The sequence below is a fragment of the Apostichopus japonicus genome, chromosome 8 (genome assembly GCF_037975245.1).
Source record: "Apostichopus japonicus isolate 1M-3 chromosome 8, ASM3797524v1, whole genome shotgun sequence".
Lineage (NCBI taxonomy): Eukaryota > Metazoa > Echinodermata > Holothuroidea > Aspidochirotida > Stichopodidae > Apostichopus > Apostichopus japonicus.
The window spans coordinates 1,846,175-1,866,324 of record NC_092568.1 but is presented as its reverse complement, the minus strand read 5'-3'; the positions used below and the strand labels follow the sequence as shown (position 1 = coordinate 1,866,324).

Below are 20,150 nucleotides of genomic sequence, written 5' to 3'. Positions count from 1 at the left end.
AGGGGGCGGGGGGGAGGGGGAGGGGGTATAAAACCTTTCAATTGCAGTTGCTATATATAAGTTCAATATTTAGATTCAACATTGCAAAATCATCTTTGTAACAGAAAATAAAGATTATAGTAACTAACGAAGAACATTAAAACTTAATCATAAGTGGTTGGGGAGGCTACTTGTTAGAATTGCAAAAAAAAAACGTCAGTCGAGAGTGAGAAGGTTTTGGGGAAACTTGTTCATGACAAGTGTTCTTTATATTACATAGACTACTAACTATGTCGCTCCTTCGAAGCTGTCAAACCTAAGGAAATAATCAAGCATGCCCAAGTTTTAGTCTAAATTTGACAGTGGAATTGTAAACGTAACAAGTCTGAAGGTTTCGAAAACAAGCTACTTTTATAGATCGACGTTCTGATTTAATTCTGTCAGCTTCGAGCTGTTGTCAGCTAATTGACTTGCTGATGAGCTTGACTTGATGAAGTCAATGTGACGTCACTATACCTGAATATATCACGACTGCACTCACCCGTTTTAATGTTCATTTAAAGTAGCATGTACAAAGTAAATCAAAGGTGAAAAAATACTAATTGAAGTAGTCTTTCTTAATTAGTGTTACTTGTTGAATATTCATCAGGTAATTAAAGTAATCAAGGCATATCGCCAGATTTCTTCAAGCCCTAGAAGCTCCCTGAATAATAAGTCTCTGCTATGCATATTCCCATTACATCGTATCTCTTTGAGAAAGAAATTTTTGGTGGGATATTAAATCCGCACATTCGTTGAGAGTTGAACGTGAAAATGTTTACAGTACTGTAAAACGAAGCTCATCATTGTATCATAATTAAAATCGATATCAAACTTGAAACGCAAAACCAAACGCTGTTTTTTTTCTTTTTTCTAATGCCTTAATACTGCTTTAAGCCTGAGTGGTATATTCTTCAGCTAACGGAGCACGATTATAAGGAATATTTATTACTCCCCTCCCAGGAGGGCCAGTTTTCATTTAAGAGGAAAATATATGTCTGACAAACTAATGGAGGAAGCCAGACGTTTTGGTCCAGGAGAAGCAAAACAATCACGAGTAGATAACTTTATTTAGTCACAAAACAATCCGAATCACAACTCGCTGTATTTTGTAGTGCAGGGTGACATTTTAAGGAGATACACTGGGAGGAATGGGTTGGGAAATAACTGCAAACACTGTCATATACATACGTACACACACACACACACGCACACCCAGGGGCGGCGGGAGAAGGTTCAATTTGAGAGGGGGTATACACTGAAAACTTAAATTGGTTCACCGACTAACATAACGTTAGTCCATATGGTGCCTCTCCCGACTAACATAGCCTTAGTCAGTTGCTATACCGACTAATTTATTCCTTAGTCAGTTGGATTTCTTAGTGGGTCATCTTAGTCCGTCAACTTAGTCGATCAACAATTTCTTAGTCGGTAAATGTATATTAGTCAGTTACATTAGTTGGTGACATTAGTCGGTCTTTACCGACTAATTTATATGAGCCACCGACTAGTTTATAGCAGGTTTTACATTAGTCAGGATGGTGCCTCTCCCGACTAACCTTTCTTAGTCGGTATCGACTGACTAGTTGCACTGACTAGAATCACTGAAAGAATTAAACCCGACTAGTTTCACTGACTAGCATCACTGAAAGAAAAGAGAGCAGAAGAAACACAAATAATGTGTACGTTGGCAGTATTTATTTCTGATAAAACTTCTGATGTCTACAAAGGCTGACTTTCGACAGATAGGGAAGAAATCACTGTAAACAAAAATCTGAAAATATGATTTTATTCCAACCAAGTTAAGACAAGTTAATTGATCAAACATGAATCGCAAAAGTATAGCACTGCACAATAATGCAAAGTTGAATCTTGGGCAAGGGTTCCTCATGACTTTCGTTTTAAAGTGGTACCCCAAATCGACACCAGTTAAGTCTTCACGAACAAAGAGTGTTTCTCCTAACTACAAATGGCCTCCCACTTGTCTTCAGGAAGCCAAAATCTGCACCATAATTGACCTGTGAACAGAAAATATGATATACGTGTAAGCACAGATACAGATATAGCACATGATAACTCACATTATCATAAACATACATTTACATTAAAATTTTATAACATATTGGGAAGTATACATTTAAATCTAGGTCCCTCAAATTATAAGCCAGGAATAGCAGCTTTACCAAATAATTATTAGCTTTGCACAGCATAACACCAAGTTATTTTTCAAAGCTTAATAATTATGTTAATCATGTTAATAATGATCCCAATAGACCGGGAGCCCAGAGGGTTTGGTTAGCTGGGAAGGTAACCAATTGCCTTGTACATCACAATGTTCACAGTGCATTCCTGTATATGAAACCAGACGACTTGCAAACCGACTGTGGTGGGTGTGGCTGGGAGAGCAATTTTAAAGTCACCTGATAGCTAACCTAGATCAGTTTTCATGGTAACACATCAAAGTAAGTACAATGTGTCAGGTATGGCCCCAAGAGCAACAAATGGCCATTGCCAGTAATTATTGGTGGTGGGGTACCCCTGCCAGTGATCTATAATTGACCCCTCAAGGCTGACCTAGGTCAGCTCATGAGGAAACCACTTGAAACCTACTGGAAAATGTTGGTTAGGACTTCAGATACAACTGATGGGCATTGCCAGTAATTTTTATTGGTGGGGTACCCCTGCCAGTAGACCCCCAAAATGCCCATCCCCCATTGACCTAGATGAGCTCATGATGTAACCAGTTGAAAACTACTGGAAAATGGTATCACTTCATATGTAAGGGATGGGCATTTCCAGTATTTTATATTAGTGGGGTACCCCTGCCAGTAGACCCCCAAAATGCCCCCCCCCCCTCATTGATCTAGGTCAGCTCATGATTTAACCAGTTGTAAACTACTGGAAAATGATTGACAGGATTCTATATGTAAGGGATGGGCGGACTCTGGCAGTGGTGGCCCACCAATATAAAATACTGGAAATGCCCATCCTTACATATGAAGTGATACCTATCATTTTCCTGTAGGTTTCAACTGGTCAAATCATGAGCTCACCTAGGTCAATGAGGGGATGGGCATATTGGGGGTCTACTGGCAGGGGTACCCCACCAATAAAAATTACTGGCAATGCCCATCCCTTGTATCTGAAGTCCTAACCAACATTTTCCAGTAGGTTTCAAGTGGTTACCTCATGAGCTGACCTAGGTCAGCCGTGAGTGGTCAATTGTTGATCACTGGCAGGGGTACCCCACCACCAATAATTACTGGCGATGGCCATTTGTTGCTCTTGGGGCCATACCTGACACATTGTTCTTACTTTGATGTGGTTACCATGAAAACTGATCTAGGTTAGCTGTTAGGTGACTTTAAAATTGCTCTCCCAGCCACATCCACCACAGTCGGTTTGCCAGTCGTCAGGTTTCATATACAGGAATGCATTGTGAACATTGTGATGTACCAGGCAATTGGTTACCTTCCCAGCTAACCAAACCCTCTGGACTCCCGCTCTACAGATCAGTGAAAATTTGACCAAACTTATGAAGCTTGCACGTAAATGATATACTAGACTGTTTTTTTTTTAAAACAGGTTTTGAAAAGTATCTTTAATATCATTAAACAGTTGGGTACAATAGTTAAACTCACTCTTCCATCTTTTTTCTCTATGGTACTTGTTCCTTTGCTTTTTGGACTCTTGGATAAACTCTTTTGTTCTGCGAAGGGTACCAATATATCATCTTAAAACATGTCTTTAAGCCATATATAACACAGTTCTCCTCTTCTGTTGTTGCCTCCACACTGGTGTCGTACATCACAGGAAACCTCACCCTTGACTTAGATATTTGGCTTTTCAATTCCTGCTGGAAAAACGAAACAGCAAAGTATTCATCATTTGAAAAAATAAATAAATAAAGTTGTCACCACAAAGTTATGTGAGATTTGCTTCCACTATAGTCTCAAAAAACAATCCCAAAGTTTGAAGCAGACTGTATAAAGCTGAAAATTTGAACGAGAGTGTCATCACCATTGCAACCAGAATCAAATGCCCAGAATACAGAGATAATAAAACATGGGCTAAATCTTTGTTTGTTTTTATGATCTTTAAAAATATAAAATTTTAGAAACAGAAATGCACTGAGCCAACTTATTTATAGGCCTAATCGTTTTTAGTTGTTATTTTGCTTGCTCACATAACAAGCCTGTTTAGACCTAGGCTAGAGGAGAATCAATACTTTGTTACACTAAGTTTGTCTTTCGGTCGTTTTGATTTAGTCTTACTAGTAGTACTAAAGTATATAATGGACCGGCGAAGACTAGAGAATACCCAGAGTTTTAGCAACTGCGTTAAACTGTATCATCTGATCTATTATTTACGTCAATGGGTTTCATTCAATCTAGGATCAAAAAGAGAAAACTAATTAATCTTAACCTTTAAACTTTGCTACTAAACAGATATGCTTGAATTACAAATAAATGTCAAAAAACATCATAATCTACGAATCGATGCATATACATATACATAAACAGAATAATTTGAATTCGCGCAAGTGAACCCTGCACTACATTGGACAGAAAAAAAACGTGCAATTATAGACCAAACTAAACATACTAAATTTTCCGTTACTTCTACATAAAATATCAATACAAATACAACAACTTACTCTTTTGGCAGTATACTAAAAGCACATGTTATAATAACTTCAGACTATCAAGCTTTCCTGAGAAAAAACGGTTAATACTTCTTACAGTAAACAAGTCGACCGTGAAGGAATGTCGCAATTGTTTCATGAGCGTGACCGGAAATTAAATACTAAAAAATGATAAATGAAAAGGTTAAATAGAACTGAAGCGTGCATCCTGACTGCTCGCAACATATAATACCGTTGACTAGCCAACATAATTTGTTCAGCCTACTGTGACTGTACGTTTGAAGGTCTAGCCTTGCTTATTCAATATCACAAAGCCTACCCATTTAGATTCACATGGGATATTACAGGAAATCTTTACCAAATGAGTGTAGACTTCAAATAAACTATTGAGACTTATAGTTCCAGCATTTGTTTGGGAATAAATTAGAAGATTATGTGCCACTGTTCAGTCTAGCCCAATACACACATAACACATTTTTAATTGGTGTTTAGAATGCACACTTTAGTGTTAAGAATGCACTGCAGTACCCAGTAGAAGCCTATAGGCTACTCACTGTCATTGCACTTGTGTATTGCGAAAAGCCAGCGTGACAACGGTAGCGTTACACTAACCATAATACATGAGTACTAGTGCCAGTGGCCTAACAATTAACTTTAATTTTACCTTCAAGTTAAAGGAATAACAGGTAGGCCGATGATGGCAGTTAATACCTCCATTCTTCTAAAGACCTTCTTGGGTGATTTACGGTTGAAAGTTGCTTAGAGTGATCGTATGAAACTATGCCAAGTCCAGCAAGCTGCCGTTGCCTCTCGGTTTCCAAATTGAAGTGAATCGAATTGGGTTAAAATACATTAGTCCGTCGACCGACCGACTAAGCTACGATTATGGCGTAAATCGGGTGTCCGTATCGTTCTTAGTCCATGGGTTAAAATACCTTAGTCCGTCGCCATCGACTAAGCTGCGACTATATTTTCCTTAGTCAGTGTAAACTGACTAAGAAGCAGCGATGAAACGAAGATTTTTGCTAGTTCGTGTGCATTGACTAACGTTACAAACTAATTTAACGTTAGTCCGTGGCAATATTGACTAGTTTATTTTTTCAGTGTACGCACTGCAAGGGGCAGTTAGATATATGACATTGATTTAAACGGAAAAACCACAGAATTCCCACATAACTTCCCGACATAATGGATCATCTTTGCAATCCCCACTATATAAATGGCTTCCAAGATTGATTTTATATATAATTGTTATATAGCACAATCTTGCGTGTTTGCGACCTAACCTATAGCCTATAAGTATAACTAGGAATGCACCCTTTTACGTGAAACTTTTCTCCAGATCCTTCAACATGAGATGACTCCAGGGCTACCCTCCCTCCTCCTCTTTAACACCTGGACCCACCGCAGAAGGCATTCTCAAGATACGTTCAATCAGTGACCGCAACGTGTTTAAATTTATTGGATGGAAACAAGGGGGCATACATGGAGACGATGATTTCGTGAAGTTTACTCCTTTGTAACTTTCTATTTCATGAGGAGCATCTTTTTTATTTCAGCCAAGTTCAGATGGGGCGAGAGACATCGTTCGCTTTTTTTTTTTACGTCTTTACGTCTATAGCTCAGTAAGACTTGAGTCATAATCTCAATCCAAAACAGTTAACTGAAAAACTCAGTAAGTGTTGTGGCTTGCTTTATAACGTCATGTCTGAAATCATTTATCAGTCTGGTAAATCATGAATTTGAAAACCTATAACGATCCCGTTCATCATAAAAAAAACATTTCTTTTGTCACTGAAAGAAGCAGTTGCCATGGTAATTCCATGGCATTGTTTGAGAGTCAGCTCACAAATCAGAACGCTGTCAATAGCTCATATTGTTAACAGAAAGATAGATATACAGGGAGAGAAATCCAATGATTAAATTTATGATTTACTAACGCTAGACAGCGTCTATTTTTAATCGCGAAACGAAGGCAACATAAAAGTCTCTGACATATAAATTTCAATGTTTGAAAGAATTCATGCCTCTGATTATCACATGGATAGTAACTATAATGGTTGGTGTAAAGGAAGATATAGACGAAGTTTTCATCATAATGGGAAAATAGCTTGCAATATTTTCATATTTTATTTAGCAACGTTTTCATGCTCGTACATTGGACTGCATGTTGATGAGACACAGGTATACGAGGGAAGTACAACAAATCTTGTTTTAGAGTTTGAACCTATATGTAGATTATAATGGCTGTTCAAAAGCAGTTGCAGATATATATATATATATATATATATATATATATATATATATATATATATATATATATATATATATATATATATATATCATTAGAAATAAAAATCGACATGTTCAAATTGTCATTCTTACAACAATTTGTTTAACTGAAAAATAAATTACGTTGAGTTTTTATGAGAAACATATCCACGACATTAAAAGGCATTGAGAAGGTATCTACTGACATTTTTATCATTATGTGTAACAGTAAGTGGGCCTGACGTTTCGATCCTAGCAGGATCTTCTTCAGAGGCTGAATAACAAAAAACAGAAAATACAGGGGACAAAATACAAGCACAGAATACAGATTAATGAGGGTTACTGAGCAGGGTGAACACAAAAGAGATAGATATAAGAGGATTAGCTGACAACGGGTGGAGAGAAGAAAGAAACCAACAAAGGGAAAAGGAGAGGTAGGAGATAATCTGTATAGGGACAAAGAGAAGATTAAGGGAAGATGGTAGGGATTAAAATAGTTTTAAATATTTAAAATTATATGTGAATGTAATTGGAACACGTTTAATGTGTATTTGTATACACTCTTATTTCTAACAGTGAAATTTCACTCTTGCTGAGCGTCAAAGATGGTTGCACTCTTTTTTTTTTACTCTTACCAAACAGTAACTCCACACTATCGAGGCATACATAAGCCACTCTATGTGACACTGAATTTGTAGAATTTCAGTCTAAGAAAGCTGTGAAAATCAATTCTCAATTGAGCAGAAACTCTCAATGAGTGAATTTTTGCTCTTAATTTGTTTAGAGTGAAGTCTATGTGAAGACGTTCAAATTTGATTACACATGACATGGTAATAAATTATACTGATATAATGTCCATGTCTCGTCTAGTGCGCGTGTGTCATTTACAGACTCATGCATGCAGTGACCTAATTTCGAGATATCTACTAGGTAAACGAGCCATTTTATGTATGTCGCATCATCACAATTTTCCAATATCATTTCAGGGGCACAGCACAGGATCTTCCTCCGGTCATATATACATGTCTGTGGAAACCGACTGTTACTGATGGATTTGTTTTATTTTCTTCTTTCGAAAATCACGATTTCTTGGTGTACAGTCGATAATATTTCACATAACTTACCAGAGAACAAATGGGTATGATGCTGGGGTATATGATATATTAGATAACAAAAATAATATATGAATAAACAAAGAAGGCAATATCTCACGTAAAACATCTTTCCAAATGTGAGCAACGACTTATTATTCGAATATACATTCAATAATTTTCGATCGATCTAATCTTGTTTTCAATGTCTTATACTTGTTTTTATTTTGGTTCACTTATGGTCATACATCAACATTTCTAAACGGTAACCAACACTGTAGTATGTATGCACAATATCAATATTAAAACGATTGTTTGTCACTAACGAAAACTCCATATAACACACATGAGGACAATTTTTTTTTACGGTATGCGCATATACAAGATCTGTACGGGGTAACAATACATCAGCTGAAGAGGAAATTATCTTTAAAAAGAAACTCACGCTGTTTTGCTCTTTCAACTAATTAAATACAGTACATGATATAAAGCAATCACACGGATTCCAGGTCACAGAGAGGTTTGATTGAAAAGTCACAAGTGAAACCTCGTAAGCTCTGATTATAATTTCCGATAGGCGTATACAAAATAGCGACGTATGGTTTAAATGAATATTGTACTAATATTGTACTTACCTTGTAAGATAGATCAAATGTCGAGATGGCCCCTTGTGTCAATATTATCATGCAAATACCCCCCTTTACCACTCGAAAATACACAGATAAGGCTGTATTTGACTTATTTAAGGTGATCGCAACCGATCGCGACTGATCGAAACTGACAAGGATTGAAGGATAAGTTGATCTAGATTTTGAAAGTTTTTCTGATTAAAATCAAATAGGCCTCTACACATTTAACATGCCAGGGCCTACGTTCGGGGAATTCTGTCAGGATAGAGTTAAAGCACGACGATCAGATGTGACAGTAGAGCTGAGTTTTAACAGTTGTCCGAGACGAAATAAAGTTTGATTTGAACGATACATTTTTGTCTCGTATACAAGGACTGCTAAAATGTAGTATTTGCATTTTCATATATACACAATTTCCAAGCATAACCTAACGGTGTTCAATTAAGAATTATTAGGAACGTCGTAAGAGTCACTGCATATATGCCTATCAACTTAAGTAAGCTATAACAAAACATTAATGTTTGTGCAAACATGAATGTAAGTCATCGACTCCACTTATGGATACCTTTACAACATATATAGAGATTTAGTGCAAATGTATATCATGGCGATATAATTTATACCTAGTGTATTACAGTACGGTACCATGGCTCTCAAGCGAACAGATACGCACGACCTTTAGCCTCAGACCTTTGACATTTATGCTGCGTTTTGCGTCGGGTTCAATTTTCTGTTCACTTTGATCATTTCCATGCATCTGCTACTCACACTTCATTTGATAAGCATGTCCCTGAATCTAACTGAGATATCTATGTGTAGGTTAAAACAAAAATTAGTGTATAGCTGCTTTACATATCGAGCTATCACGAATCATTCCAAGTCAAGAATTTTAGTGTATGTTAAATCTAACGAATAGGGGCTTTTTTCTATTTCAAACCTTAGTGTCTAATGGACCAAAAAGGAAGACTGAAGTAAAACCCAGTTTTAATTGCTGAAAAATGATGAGATTGTTTGCATTCATTCTTGCTTACAATGTATATATATATATATATATATATATATATATATATATATATATATATATATATATATATATATATTTTACGTAACTTAGAAGACTGGAGCCAGTTTTATGTAAACACTCCTGAAGAAATCATATATTGATGATAGTGAAATGTTGTTGTTTTCCCGCATACTTTAATTTACTTAAATAGTTCAAGAATGGACAGTTTATATACCAATCAAATCAATTTTAGTTTGCTCCATTCATTTAGATTAATTTCAACAAAGTCTTAACATAGCGTTAGACGTAAGAACTATATAGTATTACATTAGATTGCCAACGGCCCATCACCCTCCCCCAAAGCACTTCCTCCAACACCTGCAGGGTCCGGTGAATACTGGAGATGTGATTTCAGCCTGTAAATCATCTCAGTTTTAATACAAGCGATCCAAGTTAACAAATAGACTATAATGTGCACTGTTTGTATACCATTGTGTGTGTCTTCACATTGTGTCACTTTCGGATAACTTTTACATCACGTCACCTGATCGTTAGGGATTTTTACCTCCATGAGGTGGCCTTTCCATAACCCACGCACGATATTATTTTTAGGGGCCATTTTGATTGAAGTTTCTAAAACGGAAACATCGAAAGGGAAAAAAAGAAAAACCGGAGGAGATGAGGTTTCTAGTATACGTAAATTAATTACGATAACTCAAACGAACCCGATCCGACCGATGCAGTATAATTTTTTGTTTGTACCGGGACACTCTGGAGTAATTCCCTTTGGGAAAGACTGGAACAGTTTGTGATTATCAAATTCCATGTCCGTTAGAGCTTAAGGAAGGCGCGGTATATACGATATATCGCTCTAGGCGGTCATATAGAACACATCATATTGAAAGTGGTCACATTATGTTAACACATGTAGGAAAAAATACAAAAAGTCTGTCGATGATATTATTTTTGTCGCATAAATTAGAGCATAAGCTTTTGTAATAATTCAATTTGTAGAGAATCATTCTCACTTTTGAAATTGATTTCCTGTAAAATCTAAAATCGGTTCAAATAATATGTTTTCATCTTGCCAAACAAAGACATAATGGAGGTCTTATTATTTCACTATGGACTAATACAGATGACTCTCTCCATATATGTCTGAATCTAATCAATACCATATTAAGATATTTTAAGCTCAGAAAATATGTACCGCGCCGTAAAATACACGTTTATATGCAACGACGTTGTTAACAGCAGCAAATGTGTGTTCAGTTTTATAATTTAAGAATACGTGATACGTTGTTCTTTTACGGTCAGAATACATATTCTGTTTGAACCGGCTAGTTGGTACAATTTTCTAATGCTAAGACCACGGTTCACTGTCCTCTCATATTATACTTCATAACACTCATACTGACAGTATGGACAGTTCCTTACCTTTATCTGATTCTGATGCTAATACCACTTTATACTCCCCTCTCATATCATGCTTCAAAACACTCGTTACTGACAGTATGAACAGTTTCTTACCTTTATCTGATTCTGATGCTAATACCACTCCATACCCGCCTCTCATATCATGCTTCAAAGCACGCATACTGACAGTAGGAACCGTTTCTTACCTTTATCTGATTCTAATACTAGTACCACTTTTATACTCTCCTCTCATATCATTTTCGACGTCTGGAAAAATTCTTGTGACGCAAGGAAATGACGCTCTTTTGGGTCGCGCTCAATAGTTTGTAGAGCGTCGACTGAAACCACTACAAACATATGCCCGGTGGCACTCATAACATTACTCTTGATACCCCCAAATTGGGGTCAACAATTGACAATATGGCTGGAAATTAAGGCTGGAAATTATTTCTTAAAGATCGTCAATTTAGGCCTTATATGTTTGCTATAAAATTGCAAACTGTTTTATAAATTACTTCGGGTTCTGACCGTTCAATGTTATTTCCGAACATTGTTTAATGTGTCTCAGTTCAGCTGAATATTATACATTGATTGTTGTATAGTATAGTCTATGGACGACTGAAGATGGATAGGTGACCAGTATCTGCATTTCTAGCACATTTGAGAGCAAAAATTATAACCATTGAAACATTGACACTTTGAAACATTGTTAATTCCGTTGCTTTAACTATCTAAAAAATCCTTAAAAACCTCGGAAATGCTAATTCACAAAACAAGATATTTCGTATAATGGAATACAAATAACGACATGTCTCAAACTTTTAAATTTAGAGCGGAATAATAAAATGGAAATGAAAATTTAAAATAGTTTTTATCTACAGTCGATAGTAATGGACGTGATCGCTCGATCCAAAATATTTCTCTCTCGAAAGTTACAATATATATAATCACAAGTAATCTGAAATTTAATCACTTTGATTAACTTTGGAATCTATTAAATTAAGAGAGACAAAAAGCTTATATTTTAAAATATATAAAATCTCGCACACTTTTCTATCACATCCCCTGTCAAAGTTTGCCTACCGCCATAAATTCTTGAATTCATTATAACTACATAAAACTTTGATTAAAAACGCAGAGAAAAATTATCTCCAGTTGAAATGAGCTACCGTTGAAATCGAATACTTTTTCCTCCGTTTTTTTTTTTTTAATTCTTTTTTCTCTCTGTCTCACTTTCCTTTTTGCCTTCACTTAAATATGAAGAAAAAAATCATGACGTCATCATAAGCCGCCATCTTGTAATATTAAATGTGACATTCGCAATTCTGCATGCTGGCTGATTAAATGCATCCACATGGTCGGCTCCGATATAATAACTCAGGAAAAATTATAGAGAAAGCCAGAAAAAATAATTCAGTTTGTATATATGAGTGAGCGCCTATGTGGTAGCCATAATACCCGGTGGAATGCTTTTTTAAAAATATAGCTATACTTAAAACTCATATACATACAGACAGTTAATCTTAAACGATCCCGCGGCTGATAAAATGATGCCAAATAATTTATGATAGGCCTACGTATTCACACAGATGAGGCTGTATTGATTACTAATGGGTTTATATATATCTAAGGCTAGTTATAGAAGGTTAGGGAATGAGGTGGGGCGGGGGTGGGGGTCAGGAGGGGTTAATATTTATATATCTGTAAGATTTAGAGCAGGTTTTGTGTTCGACTTGTGGATATTCGATAATATATGCAATACAGTAAGAATTTCAGTTCGAATGATGAATGAAACCTATGATGATTTATTTTAAAGAGTGCCAAAAATACTAACATTGTAAAGTTTCTACATATTTTCCCCAGCATCGAAAGGAGCAAATTTTATTTTAAATTTCAAAATGTTGGTGAATAACCTAAATTTCGAGATAGTGTCTTCGTTTGATCGATTGAGCTGTTCTTCTCAGTAATAGGTTTGAAACGCGGGAAAATTACTCTAACACTTACAAACATGATATAGTTTTCAGCTAAATCTATATGTAACGAACTGACTGTGTATCAGGTGAGTTTAACAGACAAAATCACTCTGTATACTCCTAGATTTTACTGTCTTTTATGTTATCGAGAACCTTGTAAAACATAATGATCGATAGTTTTGTAGCCTAAAGCTGAATTCTGTTTCTGCATGGTATGAATTAAGATCTCATGCATGGTACACTACGACGAGAGTTAAAGTCAAACTGCTCAGTGATGGATGATTATATAGTTAATAGTTACCAGTATATTACCGAAGTCTCTTCAAACACAGACAGACACACATATACCCATACAGAGACACACCACACACATTTGATAGAGGATCTTTACCACAGGTTTTATTTCCATCCCTAAAGAAATATAATTTACTGTTGCTGTTGCTTTTGAAGGAAGCAAAGACACGGGGATAAAAATGACAACGAAGTGAAAAAAGAAAGAAAAGAAAGAAAGAATCAAGTTGATTGAAAGAAACACAATTTTATTAAGTGGATTGTACTTCACGGCAAGTCGCAATATTTACATTCTCTGTTCAACGATTCTGTAGTAAAGTTTAATAAAATTGTGACAATAATAACGATGAGAAATATGTCCGTTTATCTTATAGATACAGCAGGTTACTGGGTTGCAAGTTCACGCATAAATACACATCGTAATATTATTTATTTTCAACAAAGATGAATGGGATCTTTACGTTATGTATATAGACGTAATCCTAATATACAGTAGGCTAAGTAAATACCACATGCATGTGCTACTGATGGATGCGAAAAAACCAGCCTATACTAAAAGTCTATATACTTGAGTTTGCATTAGTTAATTACTGTATACTCTTATCTACAGGGTAATAAATTATTGCAGTGAATGTTTGCTATGGACAGAGATATACTACGGCGTTGGTTAGGATACACAATCAAGCACAATATAAAAGAAGCCCTTTTCGACCGATGACGCATGTGGTGTGGGAAGATTAAATTTATTTAGTGTAAGTTATAAAAACTGTCGCCTAACAGATAGAGAGTCATTCTTCATCTTTTAGACATTTTTAGAAATTAGAAGAAAGCGTAGGCTCCGTTAGTGTTTTAGATCATCAGTATATTTTATTGTTGTTCGTGGCGCTTTATGTTTAACATAAACTATTGACATAAGCTACAGGACAATGTGGAAAGTATTGGTAAGCGGTATAGGCCATCATGCCCGATGGCGAAAAAAGGCGAATAAACTATATTTAATTACCAAAGATTACAAAATCGTCGCTTGACAAGTACAGCAACATTACTTTAAAAACAACAGATATGGCACGAACTTCACGAAAACGTATATTCGGTTTTGAATAAGCAGAGTTATTAGTAGGTTAGGCTCACCATCCTAACACAACGTTCATATGGAACACGTGGTGTAACTATCATTCCCACCAGGCTTAGCATATATACGGTAATTCAATTTACGTTTTGCTACTTCAATATTTAATCGGTGCACTCATGTATAGTAACTTCTCGGCGAATCTCAAAAGCACCAAGATTAGCAATTGTTATTAGTGCAGGTTAGGCTCACCATCCTAACACAGACGTTAAGAGAACACACAATTGTGAGAGACGGCAATTTCTTTTACCTTTAATGTGTAAATATCTCTCCCACTATCATAATAGCACATATTCTTATATTCTAGTTCCTATTACGCATAAAGCTTCTTCGTAATTTGATGCGTGTTATCCTATTTCAGTATACGTCAGCTTGCCAGACGAATTTATTCCTATGTCAACTACTGAGTATCAAAGGTGAATATACATGCTTCTATATGCTCACACTAGACTTTGATCACACTGAAATCTATATCTTAATATGAACCTGTCAATCTTCCATCGTGGTAATGTTCGCACTCTGGTAATATTTGTATGTAAATGTATTATTGTAGCATATAAACAAAAGTTATGATTGTTTACGTAGCTGGACGCCTGGAATACCTCAATAATCTAGCAACGAGTTATGGAAGCGGGTAGAATTGTAGAGGTTTACGATTTGTTTAATTTAGCCTACATTCTGGAACATTATAAATGGCGTCAAGAACAAACGAAGTTTTACCATTACTATGAGTGAAATAAGTTAGTATCATGCTGCTATCATAAGCTAATGTCTTTTACTGTAAGAAACGTTACTCATGTAATGCGCGATTTTATGGCAAGCCGTTTAACATTTACCTTATATACTCTACATCAATTCACTCCACAATGTTCGTGACAATATTTTCGAGCTGAATCCTTTCCGTTATTCCTCTTATGTTTTCCTCTCAAGTTATATACAACCATGTCATCATTGTGTACCAGGGATATCATTCTACTTAAGTGAAACGTGACTGATCAATCAATTTCACTGAAGTGAAATATTTGATTGATCAATCAATTTCATTGTTCAGTAAATCTCAAACGTAGCATAAGTGAATTGTCTGCAGGTTTGTAACTTATTATACCTTTGTTTCAGTCATTCAGTATTCTTCAGTTGACTATCGTCACTTATACACGGCATCCACTACGGGGTTGTTGTCCGGTATCAATGATTAATAGGTCTTGATAGCAACTGTTTCCTTGTATACTATGTATAATATTACGTTATGGCCTTATAACGGTTGACACAATCCGATGACATTGTAAAGTGGAACGCTTGATAATGTCCGCCATTTTGTAATATGTTTAAGCATCTAACACGAAAATAATGAGATACCAGTCTACGTTAGAACAATTCCCCTAAAGTTGTACTTAATTGAAACTCAATTTCACCTAAGCAAAAAACCAAACAAACAAAAACAAACGAACAAACAGACAATTGTACAGCTTAAGTATAGAATACAATGTTAATTAAGTTAATTACAATTTTACACTTAAGTGGAATTAATTACTATTAAGCATAGTAAAATTTATATGAGATTGTTCTTATTATGTTACATACTTAAGTTAAGTGGAATTAATTTCAGTTAAATGTTTTGCACTTAAGAGTGATTAGTTCTACTGGAGAAAAGTAGTGAGGTCAAATGCTATTTTATTCTTTAGACTATACATATATGATGTAACAGTGGCATGAGCAGGATTTTAAAAATGTGTGGGGGGAGCAGGGACTTAAAATTGTTCCCCAAGTTTATACAAGGAGAAGAGGCGAATCGGGGATTTATAAAGGAGGTGTATAGCTCCGGTGTCAATTGAGCCTACTTCCATTACAGAGGGGTTCCCTCGAGAAGAATTAAACATTTAGGCATCAAATTGTGCAGTCTCAGGCACATTTAGACTACAAGTAAGGTCTATATAAGTAGCTCTAAACGCAAGAATGCGATAAATTCAAAATTTCCCAACTGATTATAAGGGGGGGGGGGGGGGGACGCTGAACTTCTTTAGGATTTCAGAGGCGAATCAAAGATATAATATAGTAGGAAGTGCTGTTTGAGGTCATTAAAGCCTCTTTCCATGGAGTGGGGAGGGTGAGGGTGTGGGTGGGGGTCTGGCGATCCTTTTAGGAAAAAAGTTAGACGTCTAATGGTACCTTCTGAGGCATAGTAATGGTCTTCCCTGCTTCCCTGGCTGAATACAAAAAAAATCTTCCAACTGACAATTTCCCTTCGACTGACGATGAAGGTGGGGGTGGGGGGGTGGGGCACGTTCTACTCTATTCTCTAATCCAGAGTTCATTGACCATGCTTTTTAAAGGCGACTGTAAGGATTCCAAATATATACTTTCATAGTACATACAGACATATATAACGGCTCGTAACTACTGATCGATAGATCGATACTCGTAACTTACAAAGCTTCTTATTACTTCTTTATTGACAACCCATGCATGTATATGGAACGCCAACTGCAACCTGCACTTTCAATGATTGCCAAAAGCTCGCGATTTTATTTCCGTGGTTATAAATATAAAACGACTCTCAATGGGTTATCTTCTGCATCCCAACAATTCTTAGAAAGTGGATAGATAATTATTTAAGTTCAAATCATGGATTAATCGTGAAACATTGACACGTTTCTAGCCCAGTCCCAGTGCGACAGCTTTGAAAACAAACATTTCCATATTTATCAGCGGAACCATAGGAATGGCTGTCTTAGCCCCCTGAAGAATTTCAGGCCAATATCCTTCTCTTCAGATTGAATCAATTTAATAGCCTATATCAACTGAGTAATCCATACTTCAGCATCCCCCTGCGAGGTTTACTCTATCTGTAGCCTATAGGTTCTATACTATTCTTTCAGTTTGAACACTGAAGAGAGGTTTTATCCGTTCAAGGATCACTTTAGGCAGAATTTCAGTCTCGATATTTTTTAGTCAACAATAAAAAACTTGTTATGTTTCTTTATCTATTTCAGTTTTTCAAGATATTCACTTTAGAATGTTTAATCTCCGGAATGCACCTTTAAGGTCAAATTGATGATGACGTCAGCTCTTCGGACACAGGACTGAATGCTAATGTTAATCCATTGTTTAATGAATTTATTAACTCAACCCACAAACCATGTTCTTTGAACGGACAGAGAACAGTTGGATGAAATTCAACACTATTTGTCTTTAACGAAATAATTATAAACACGTAATCAACCAAGTTAGTTGACGCTATATTAGATTCAAATGTTTGACCCATTGATTTATGTTTTGCATTCAAGAAAATTGACCTAATGGTAATTGTGTATATTATAGCTTTGATTGACGAACCTAATCTCACTAAAGGGTCATTTCTCAAAAAAAGTGTTGCAGGTCTACAATCGGGACTGCATGGTAGCACTGTTTCATAACAGTCATATACATACTATCAAAATAAATTTTGTGCCTAAAGTCATAGCTTAAAATATAATTTTATCTTATTTTAACTATAGTTTGCTTCATTAAAAACACATTAAATTTTGTTATTAATCGATCATACATAAAATCAATGTATTCGTGTAACACCTTACTATAACCCTACAACCTACTGTACATAGTAATTATATGCACACTAGGAATTGAAAAAAGAAGAAGAACGCGGCTCACTTTCATAGTAAAATCAACCCTATCACGGTTGTATCATCTAATGCCGTATCTATGGAAACCTATATCTTATATAGCTGTCATCTTTAAGTCATAACCGTATTAATCATCGGCCTAACACTGTATGTGGCATCCAGTAAATTGATTTACTAAAAATAAAGACGATTTGCATTCGTTATAAACTCGGCGATAAAGATATATAAGCCTATACCTTTATGCATATAGCGTTTTAATGCCACTTTATGGAGTTATATAGTTGCAAGAATCGAAAACGGCTGTGTCAATGATTTCATTTGCATAAGTGGAGAAAAGGTTATTATTTCAAGCTATCAATTGGATTAAACAGGAGACTCAATCTAGAGATGCATTTCCCATGGGACGAATCTAAAGAGGTTAATGATTCATAAAGACGAAACTTAAACTGGACTGTATATACCTCATATTGTCCTATTGAATAAAAGACGTATAATCTGGCTCCATAAACAGTCCATAATAGATTTAATGCCGTATACATTACAAGTATTTGATATTTGTATTAAACATGCTCGCTGAAATAGGTTTTATGTCTCTTCGGTTGCTATGGTGAAACAGATGATTAGTTATAAGCTTCAGATTAAGTCGGTATATGATATCATTTTTTTATGGCTACTGGCAGTCTCGACCTTGTGTTCAAAATGATCTCAGATTTGTGTCATTTCTGTTTCATATACTCTCCTAATGTATGTTTATTCCCTATGTTAACACGAATGGTGTATTTCTGTATAAAAACATATTAGTGGCGGAGGGATCTAATTAGTTAGCCCTTCAATATTTTTTGTACACATCTCTTCTTGGCAATGTGTACTGAGGGGTTTATTATAATGAAAATACCAACAGGCAAGGAAGACTTTATCCCATGTAAAGAGTCAATATAATGCTCACGTGAATGAGAAACAAAGATTACGCAATTGACCGGTAGGCCTATATATGGTGTAGTGGGGTGAGTGGGGTGGGGTGGGAGGGGTGTGAGGACGGTGTAGGGGTAAGATACACAGGCTCACAGATCTTTACTACGAATTTCATCACACGTCAGAATGCTGAATTCAATCTGTATACATTCGTTTATATGTTTCTTATCAATCCGTGTAAACATTTTCCAATGCAACAGTTCACTTAACCTGCGTATAGCAGGTGTGGATGTGTACCATATTCTAATGGTGGTATTACGGATACAGTTAACCGGTGCAGGAGTGCTACACGACCGCTGTTCGGGCAACAGTTCAGGGTGATAAATTGTAACTCATACCGAAAAATATTCAACATTGACAGGATTAAAGGGACATTCCAGTGACAATGTAACACTTCTACGTAAGAGAAATGTTCTTTACGGAAGTGAATAATAGTAGGTGGTCTGTGACGTCATCATGACAGATGCTCTTCAAAAACTTAACACTTCCTCATTGTAATATTTTAGTTGAAATGTGAAAGATTGTGGAATATTGGTTTTATTGTAAATGTTTCCCTGTATTTAGAATTTCATCAATGCGTAACTTGTTTGTAAGAATATTATTTTCCTCAGTGGATGAATAATTTGTACATAATAAATTATAACAAATACGCTACATTTTCATCCCTAATGCATCATGATGACATCACTCACTCGGGCTGTTAACAAATGTATTTATACAATTTTAACCAAGGTTAAAAGGAAACAAAGTGCATAAAAACGAAATGCTATTAAGGGTTGATGATTTTGACCTAAAGTGCATAAACAGTCCAGCAAGTTAGTGAAAAAAATAAACAAACGCCGGAATATCCGTTTAATGTTTCCTTCATATAACGTTTATAAAACGTATATCATGTTTTCATATAACGTTTCTTTCATATAATTATTTGGATGAAGTATGCAGTTCATAGTGCACATGGATTAAAGGGTGTGAAGACTCGTGCAAAAAGAAACGTCTAATGCCGGTAATTTGACCTAGTTTCGACTGAGGTGTAACAGAAGTGTTAAACACCACCATCGATCCCAGGAAATACACACACAGCTTGCTACCGTC

General features: G+C 35.8%; 1 protein-coding gene and 2 long non-coding RNA genes across 4 annotated transcripts in view; 1 reads left to right on the top strand and 2 right to left on the bottom strand.

Moving 5' to 3' along the window:
- LOC139971206 (bestrophin-2a-like) overlaps positions 1 to 20,150 on the bottom strand; it is an 84,308-nt gene that overhangs the window by 53,468 nt on the left and 10,690 nt on the right. The window lies entirely within an intron of this gene.
- On the bottom strand, positions 1,276 to 5,751 carry LOC139971854 (uncharacterized). 2 transcript variants are annotated; one of them, XR_011794515.1, is made up of 3 exons: positions 5,328 to 5,751; positions 3,660 to 3,874; positions 1,276 to 2,036 (listed from the first exon to the last, which is right to left on the bottom strand). It is a non-coding gene; the product is annotated as an uncharacterized lncRNA (long non-coding RNA). The 2 variants fall into 2 exon arrangements; XR_011794514.1 differs by lacking the exon at positions 5,328 to 5,751 and adding an exon at positions 4,676 to 5,169.
- LOC139971216 (uncharacterized) lies at positions 13,671 to 17,758 on the top strand. The gene is made up of 3 exons (XR_011794337.1): positions 13,671 to 14,089; positions 14,828 to 14,882; positions 17,457 to 17,758. It is a non-coding gene; the product is annotated as an uncharacterized lncRNA (long non-coding RNA).